The sequence below is a fragment of the Zosterops lateralis genome (genome assembly GCF_965231275.1).
Source record: "Zosterops lateralis genome assembly, chromosome: 5".
NCBI lineage: Eukaryota > Metazoa > Chordata > Aves > Passeriformes > Zosteropidae > Zosterops > Zosterops lateralis.
In genome coordinates, this window is record NC_139766.1 from 33,009,072 (window position 1) to 33,018,871 (window position 9,800).

Sequence of the window (9,800 nt, forward strand, 5' to 3'; positions counted from 1 at the left end):
AAAGGTATCAGCTCAGAAAACAGAAGTGTGTGAATAAAAGTAAAATAATCATGTTTTAAATTTTACTCAGTACTCTTTGAGCACCAAGTGCTGATGTGCACTGGCTGACATGCAGATGGTTTCTTCCTTCTCACACTGGTGCCGGGAGAGGGCTCACAGTAAATCAGATTTTCTTTGTGCTGCCACTTCCTCTGTGGAAAATAAAACCGAAGAATTCTCTACTAAATTCAGTAAATAGGAAAATAGAAGGGGGGAAGAAGTGATAAAAACCATCCATGAGTTTGGCAGAAAGATTAAGTCAACTGAAAACTGCTTCTTTACAGAAATGGAGATAGACTATCAAAATATTCGAGGACGGTATTCTTGGACCAGAAGCCCCAGTACTTCTGATATAAGATAGCTAGGTGTCCAGCCAACAGAAATGTGATTTAGAGTAACTTTCTTCACAAAAAGATCTATGACAAGAACTTTTGACTGCAGTTTAGAAGAAAATGGACACCATGCATCAATGAATGCAATATTATGTAAGCATATCTGGAAAGCCCTAGACTCCAGATTACCAGAATCTGAGATATTATATAAATAAACTATCACCAAGCAAAAAAGAATATTGCCCATAACTTTATAAACAGACTGGTCTCAATTTGAATAGAGTTATTGCATAATTTTAACATTCCTAATGTAATTTTTACATTAGATACATGAATTTTTTAGCTTATGCTGAAATTGCTTCACCTTGCTAAAGAATATTCTCTCTAATTTTGGACATCATATATATAGAACGCTTTGCAATACTTGGAAGTTGTAAAAAAGCCTACCTTATAATTTCAAAAAACTTTTATGGCAGCATTTTAGTTCTGTTTTAAATGATTTCATACAGTGCAACCCTGCCAATAGAGTGCTGAATCACATGGCAACTATGTAACACCATATTAAATGTCACACAGGACTTTTACAGAACTCATGGAATATGAAATTGTGAATAAGGCCTGGCAAAATTGTACTGAACTTATCAAAGTACATCAGAATATGCATCATATTTTTTCATCCTGCCAGTGAGACTGAATGGCAGCTATTGTTATTTTATGCAACATTATTATTTAGTTGACATCTGCTATCACAGAATAAAGGTCAATATTGCTAGGTCTTTTGCATACATGAACTAAACACTCCTCATCTTCAGTACTATAATACCTCTGATCCAGAATAAAACAGTATTTAGAATATATGTGTTTAAATAATTTTATCCTAATAAACCTGAAATAATTTCATCCTAAATCTTTGGATCTTGTGTATTATGGTACACTAACAGCATCTGAAAAACATGGAGGATAACAAACCTATGAATTTGGTTGTGTTTCTTAATAGAGAGATTCCATTGTGAACAGTACAAAAAGTCCTAATCTATTTCACTACGAGTTTTCTTGCAGCCCTGTCTCCTACACTGTCCTAAATGCAATGTTTGGTCAATTCCATGATGATACAGTTAGTGACACAGGGCTCTTCAGATCATTAGAGCCCACCTCTAGAAGACAACTGAGGAAGAACAGCTTTACCACTCAGAAGACTGCACTAAAACTAAACTGCATCCAGTGTTAGAAATGATCTCTGGCCTGTACTTCTGATGGAGGTGTCTGTCTAAAAAGCAGTGTAAGGGGTAGGATTTCTGAAAGCATTTACAGAACAATGAGAAAGTTAGTTTATTCCAAAAATGGTGGAGAGAGAGAGATAACTTATTTCACGGTGAACAGTTACAAAAGCTGTGTAGAACTGTAACCAAATAAACAGAAACACGAATTACTGCGGTAGGGTAGACCATCACGAACAACACTCTGCCTGAAAGTGGCCAGTAGAAATGGAGGGAATGAATGCCTTCCAGTCTATTTATTCACTAACAGCTTGCTCTTTCTCTAAACAGTCCAAAACTTACATTCTCACTTATATCTTGTGGCATTTCATTCTGCAGGCTAGACATGCACTATATCAAAATGTATTTTCTTCTATCAATTTCAATTTGAATTCAAATGATTATTTCCCTGTTCTTGTATAATGAGTATGTACTGTTTGCCCCGCAGTACACAAAGACAAGTTTTTATAATACTACTGTTTGATTCACTTTATTTTTAGGGTAAATCACACAAAAGCATTAAGAACTAATTGCCTAAAGCAAAAAAGCAAAATTTAGGCTTTTTATGGGTCAGGCAAAGGCAACTGTGGAGATGACGAAAGCTATTTTCAGATATCTGTTGTTCCAGTGCAGAATAAATCAAAACTGACATTTGGAAGTTAACAGAATAGAAAGTGACTTGAAGAGAGGCGAAAGAGGAAAGAAAAACCATCCTTAAATTTTTTGCCTTTTTTTTTTAACTTCTGAGTATCAAAATATTCACATATATTTAGATATATCTGGGACACTCTGAAAACTTCTTTCATGTAAGCAATAAGTCCACTAATCTGTTTTATTTTACTCATCTGTTGCCCTTGCAATTTGAAAAAAAAAAACTCTGGACACAATGGCAATAACCATTGTGTGAGGAGACCAGTGTTTGAGGCATCCTGCATCCTCTACAAAGGTTGAGTCCCCAGAGCTGTCTGACTCTGGGACTCCACACAACTGTTGACCCAAAAGATCACTGTACTTTACTGGACTCTTCCAGCTAAGGCAATACCATTCTCTTTTCTGTAATCACAAATTAAATATTTTATAAAATGAGCACAGCAATTTTCACATTGTGAAGCACAGGTTAATCTTCCTCCCAAACCAACTCAAATCTGCCAGTATCTAACTCTATTAAAAATTGTCTATTTGTCTCTAAGGCGTGTTGAATCTGTGGACATTATTACATGAATTAACACACTTTTAAGCAAGCCCAGGTAAAATATCTTATGCATTCTGTTAAGGTCCTCAGTCTGTTAGCCAGCATTCAATGTAAGGCACAAGAGGTAATAGCTACACCTTAGATAGTTAGAATTAGAAACACATCAACTGAATTCTCATAAGTCTCCAGAAGTGGAAAAAACTTCTATCAAATCCACTTTGAGTGAATGTAAGTTGAGAGAAATGTAAATTTTAGTGAATTTATGTTTTGGTGACATAATTCTGTATCAGGACACAACTCCTCTGCTTAGAATTCAACAGTAGTCCTAATGAGCTGGGTTTGATGTTTAATATGATGGTATTGTTGGAATAAAAACCTAGGAACAAAAACTATTCTGTTTTGTAATGAACAAAACTGTGATGATTGCTTACCGGAACTAAAAATAAGCCCCCAGATTTTGGCCCCCCAAATGGTCCCAATTCATAATGCACCTATCTGGAGATAGAAGTAATCAATAATTCTGCTTTTCATAAACATAATAGAACCTTCTACAAAAGTTTGGCAGCACCATGAGGCCAACGTAAGCAAATAATACATAAGGGTAGCTGGAAGTTTATATTTTTATTTTTCTAATGTTTCAAATGGGCAGAATAGACTTTCACACAGAACACACTTCGATGGAGTGCAACTTCTTTGGGAGCTCAACCTCAAATACATCATCACCAATGCCTGCAGAGATAGTGCATGTCTATCTCTGTGCAAAGACCTAGCTTATTTGCCATTTCCATACAGAGATCAATTAATCTTAAGAAAGTTAAATAGAGGACGGATAAATCCAGCCGCAGCTATTTTAGTTTGCTCCAACTCCTCTCATTTAAGATTTTGTCTCTCCCTGGCTTTCCAGAACGCAAACCAGCTGAATTTTTCTTCCCTGGGAGTGGGTTATCATGTTTTTTTGTTTGTTCAAAAAACACCTATGACATATGATCTGTGTCAGAATGAGGAGAAAACCATTAAATGGGTAAGGAACGGTGGGCCAAGATAGTGATCAATCACAGTACTGCACCTACTGACTGGTGTGCCCTCTCTCTGCTGACAGACCCTATTCATGCCCGATTGAACTGGGTTCTCTGAGAGAGACCATGACCCTCACCTGCCACCTGACATTAGAGAGCTCTGCCTGATTCACTAATGGATAGATCACATCAATAAATATGATTCCTTGCACAGAGGTGAGGAAACAGATAGAAAGAAAAGATTAATCTCTGCCGACTGACATTATAGGAAAGATGTAAAAGATAGAAATTGCTGGCTAGGTTTCATGTGAACTCTGGTTCATTGATGCATGAGATAAGCTTTCCCAGCAGGCTCTAGCAGGAATTGGATTTTTGTTTCTCTGTGAACACTTTATGCCTGTCTTCATCTTCTTTTAACATTCTTCTGAGATGAAACTTTGTAGCTGGTGGTGTTTGCCCTTAGCACAGGCTTATGACTGACTTCCACAGAACCATATGGCTGCATTTAACATAACTCCAAGCCAGCACAGAAACTGTGTTATGCTGTGAATTTGTCTTAGTTTATTTTCTGGGCAGAATTGCAATCAAAAAATTTCTCAAGAAGAAATAAAAGTGAATTTCCACTTCCTTGGAATCATTATTAATGCTATCACAATCCTGGAAAAAGCTTCAAGACCACAGCAGATGACATGATGATCAAAGTTTGGGGAAAAGAAAGAAAGAGAAGACAGCTATTATCCATATGTAAAATCAGAGGAAACATCTGTGGGAAATGGAGATAAGCCTCTTCTTCCAGATTATTCAAATGTTTCAGAAAAGCATTTTACATATGGCAACACTTGCTTGAATTTGGCTGGGTTTATACCAAGGACCCACCCTCTTTACAAATTGAACACTGACGTCCAAGAAAGAACAAAAGTCCTACTAGGGTTAAAGTGTCTTCCTTACTGGTTATGTGTTCTTACACATCTGCCTTCTGCAGGCTACAGCTGCACTGCTGGCTGCTGGAGAAAGAATGGAGAAGTCAGGCATAGCGACTTGCATCTGAAGCTTCAAAGAGCAATTTAGACAAGACAGTGTCCCAGTCTGCTGTGAAAAGCCACCACGACATGATGACTTGAAGGACTGAATGCTGATAAAAGCCCTGAACTTACTCTCGTTTGGTGTGTTAGAGTAAATCTTCCTCTTCATCACCTCTACCTTCTTGGTGGTCCAAGAAAGAATATAGTGTTACAGGATGCAGAAAGCACCTGTTTTCCTCTTATTTGTTTCTCCAAATTCAGATTTGGGCTGCTTGTTCTGGAGCCCAGAGAAGGAGGAGTTCATTGTTGCATATCTAGAATCAAAAGAACCAGAATAATCATATGGCTCTGCCAAGTCTGCCCCTTTGTGCTCCTCTCTGCTATGCTGCACTCTGTGAAGATGAACAAGGGGAACAAACAATGCTAAGCCACACTTTGCAGAAATGAGCAAAAGATTCCAATGCAAAGAATGCCTCATGCTGGGTGAACCAGGAAAGAGACATGGCTCAGTTGTAGCTACTCACACAATTCATTGCAGAACTGTCCCACTACTTACTTTCCAGATGAGACTGAAACTAGATCTATGTATTGCTGAAAAAATATCAAGTAGTTCTGTTGCCTTACAGGCCTCCTCTGCGTCTCTCCAAGGACTAGTAATCACACAGACTTCCACCTAGGTTACAGTAAGTGACCTGGCTCTTGATATTGTTGGTGATGTTCACTTCTGAAGAAGGCAGCAGTTGGGAGTGAACTTGGCAGCCCTTTACTGCACTTTCTTACACTGAATTCAGTACTTCTGATACAATGTTCCTGCTATTATAGCTCTCTCTCCAAAGGAAGGGAGAGCAGAAGAAAGCGTCTGATTTTTGCTGTGAGGACCTGAAATGCTTATGTGAGCAGTAAGGATTTATATTACACTTCCTTATCTTCTCTGACCTTCTGGAATCATATCCCTGCCAAGACAGAGACAGGAGGAAGTTGTCTCTGAGATGAGGCACTCTAACCTCAGCCAGTTCCTATCTTAAGTATTGAATAAGTTACACTTTCCAAGCAGAAAATCAAAGGAATGTAGAGCACAACTACTCCTCCAATCTTTTTACTACCCTTGCTGTCTTCATAAAGTTGAAAGAGAACAATTGCTCTAAATGCCTCAAAAGGCACATGGAGAGTATTTCAAAAATAAATACAGTTTAAGAGGGACCCAGAGCTGCATTATGTACCTAAGGATTAATTCAGAAGTTGGAACAAAGGCTGAAATTTTGTCTGGACTGACAGAGCTACTGGACATTTTAAATGAAAATAAAACCAGAAGGAATTTAAAGAGGTGAAGTATTATTCTGCTAGTGATTGAGAGGATCTGATTCTGCCTCAAGCTGCAAGCAGGCTGAAGATTCCATCATAATGTCTTGTGTAGGACAAACTACACAGCACGATCCACTTGTTGATATCCATAGCTGCATTTCTCTTGCAATTTGAAGTCTAAGATAACTCTGACGAACTCTGTGCTGCCACTACTCTGGTCTAAGCAGCCACTCACACACGCAGAGTCTGTCACTACAGCAACAGCACTGCCATAACCTCTGAGTTACAGCCACTGTGAACATATTGGTAACTGTGCACAGACGTGTGATGAAAGAGTCATTCCTATTTCCCAGCCATTGTTCCTTGGTGAAAACTTGAATACTGTGCACGCACAGTCTCTCCAATACAACGTGCCAAGTTGCATAGCACTGAGAGACCACCATTCATTGGTCCACAAAGGCAGAGGATTACATCTTGTGCCCGAGGAAAGTGACGCTTTATCTTTCATGGTACTCATTTCCACACGCCTTTTTGCAGCTGGTCTTCTCTTCACGCAATCAGGATTATCAGAGATGCTGAATGCAGGCACTATACAGTCATGCAGGCCTTTGTTTTGCCATGACATTTGGTATTGTTTCCTCACCTGTTTGAATGTGACAGAAGGAATCTACAGAATCTGTTAAAATTCCCTTCTGGCTTAACTTGACCTGCACTTACTGGGATGGCAAACTCAGCTGCAGCCAAGCAACTGCAGAAAGAAGTTAGCTTTTAATTTTGCTAGTTTTTTGCACTATCTTCGTGATTTTTTTTTTTTTACTAAAGTGTTAACTTGTGATTTTATTTAAGAAAGTTTGAAGAAACTTTATAAATCATATTGAAAGCTTTCTCATCTGCATAGGCTATTACAGATAGAAAATCTTCAGTTTGATTATTTATGGCTTTTGTCACTAGTAGAGGATATACCAGTAGCCAAGGTTTCTCCCCATGTTGAGTCAGTTCTATAAGTGATCAGGTACATACAATTAAAAAGGATTTCACAAATAATCACAAGCAGTAAAGGACAAGAAATTATCTCAGTTTTCATCTCAGCTATTCAGCCTCTAGTCCTCTAGTATTTAATCTGTATCCTACCTTGTTTAACCAACCAGTCTCAGTTCCTCCATCTACCCATTTGGACACCCACTCCTGCCCCTTTTGTACTCAGCCTCTTTCAGTCTTCTCCTTTACCACTATTACGTTTAATACAGCATGCCCTAAACTCAGTTCTCTCCCTGAACTTTCTCCCCAATGGATAACAAAACTCCCTAATCAACCTCCTTGCAAAGAATTCCTACTTAAATACAACAGGAAGTTTTCTAACTCTGGAAAAGTATGAAATTTTCAGAAAATGAGGGAACAACAGAAAACAGAAAATACATAATATTATATATATATATATATATATATATATATATATATATATATATATATATATAATACTAGCAAACTTTATCTATAAGTAATATAAATACAGTAATTTGCTGATAGTGAATCTTGCATATTTTCAGATTTTGACACTAAGGTAACTTGGGGAATAGGACTGTCAGATTAGGTAAAAGGAAAACAGACTTCTTACTCCAAACTAAGTTGATTCGCCAACAGGTACACCAATAGATGTTTGTACATCAGAGAAAAGAATAAAGCCAACAATACATACCACTGAAATACACTGAGATTTCCAGCTGTCTTATGACAATTAATGCACTGTGAATACATCTCTTGAAGCTATAAACAACTTTTCTTTAGGTCTAGGCCTATGAAACATTAGAATTTCTATGTCAAATGTCTATTTCTATAATCATTCTTAACACTAAAATTGTCAAGTTCATTAGATTAATATTCTCTCTGTAAGGCATACAAATGAAGAAATAGTACATCATAATGTAATACATGCATGACATGAAAACAAAGAAACAAATATATAATGATTCTAGCTGTGACACAGTATGTTAGTGACATTGATAAAATGAATTTTCATGCTGATAGCATGTTGTAGTCTCAAATCTATTATGCTTTGGAACTGATGTATTATTATCTCTGGACAACTTTCGCACCAGGAGATGATCCCTGCTAGCATAATTTTAAAAATGAAGGGATTACAAACAAGATAAATTTCATTCTATTGTTACCTGAATTAGTCTCAACTAACAGAAATTTCATACAACATACTCCATTTGCTAAAATACTTACATTTGTTGATCCTATTACAAACATACAAAGCATAAAGCAGGCACACTTTTATTAACTCTACTACAGCATTTATGCATCTGAACTAGTATTGTATGGTAATTGTTCTGCAGGGAACAATAATACTTGGCTTTGTTCTGTTTTAATACAGTATGCTTACATCTTTACTTTGAAGACAATATACTGGGATCTTCTGGCAAATATCTGCAATATCTTTGAGTTTGCTGATAATGATTGACTAATTGAATTTAACACACCATTCTCTTCCTGCTGTTGATTTTAATTTGTGGCTAACTGAAAGCTTAAGAGTTTTTGGGAGAAGCAGATCAATGTACTGTGTCAATATATACTACAGATTAATTAGTAGGCAACTGCAGATCTCCTCATTTAATCAAATAGCACACTGTCCCTTTTACTAAGTTAGAAGTTACCATAAAACCCCCAGAATTTGGACATAAAAATCTGATTTTTAGTGGAGTATAAACAAACTAACAAAAGAGGTAAATTTATGATTAACAATTCAGAAATGGTACTGTTTTGTCAGCATTTTTTTTCTCTGTGTGTGTTTGTGTATCAGAAATGAATTATACTGATTCGGCATAAGAATGCCAAAACATAGTTCAAAAATTAGACACAGATTATTGACAAAATTAAGTAGATATGGAACAATCCTAAAATAGATATTTTACTTAAACAAATTGAAATATTAATTTATCTGGAATTCTCTATTTACAGTTAAATATTTATCAGCACTTGCAATCTCAAATTAGCTGTTAAAAACATTAGAGATTAGGTATGTAACTCTTGCTAACTTGATTGGTCATTCTTCATGCTATACGAATATGTCATAATATTTCTAAAAGAAGTATTTGCCATGTAGTAAATAGATTACAAACTAAGGATCAGATCTGGCAAATGTGTACTCACGCAAATAGTTTGCAACAGCCTGCAGAAGTGTGCCATAGAGAATTAATACAATGTCAATTGCATTCTTAAAGCAAACAAGATTTAGCAGTCAAAGTTTACCATTTTGTATCTACTATGAGTCAGTATGACAAATTATTTAGACTAATTTTTTAAAAATCAGACATAAGGACGAGTAAGTTTGTTCTAGATGTTTTCCAATTGCATTATATTTTTTTTAAATTACACTTTGTTTTCTGTGTCAATAGTTAGCATCATGCAAACACTTAAGAGTCACATACCCATAACTGCTATCGTGATATGTTGGAGAAAACACATCCATCTCTATAAGGTTGTCATGACCATTTGCAAGGACTGCTTGACTTTCTAATTCTCTATACATAAAGATACAAAAAAATGAAATTAGAGGTGCAATTTCAAATTAAAGAACGGGATGATCCCACAAAAAAAGAATATACTAATTCTGTTGTATAATTTTGTTTGTGCAAAAC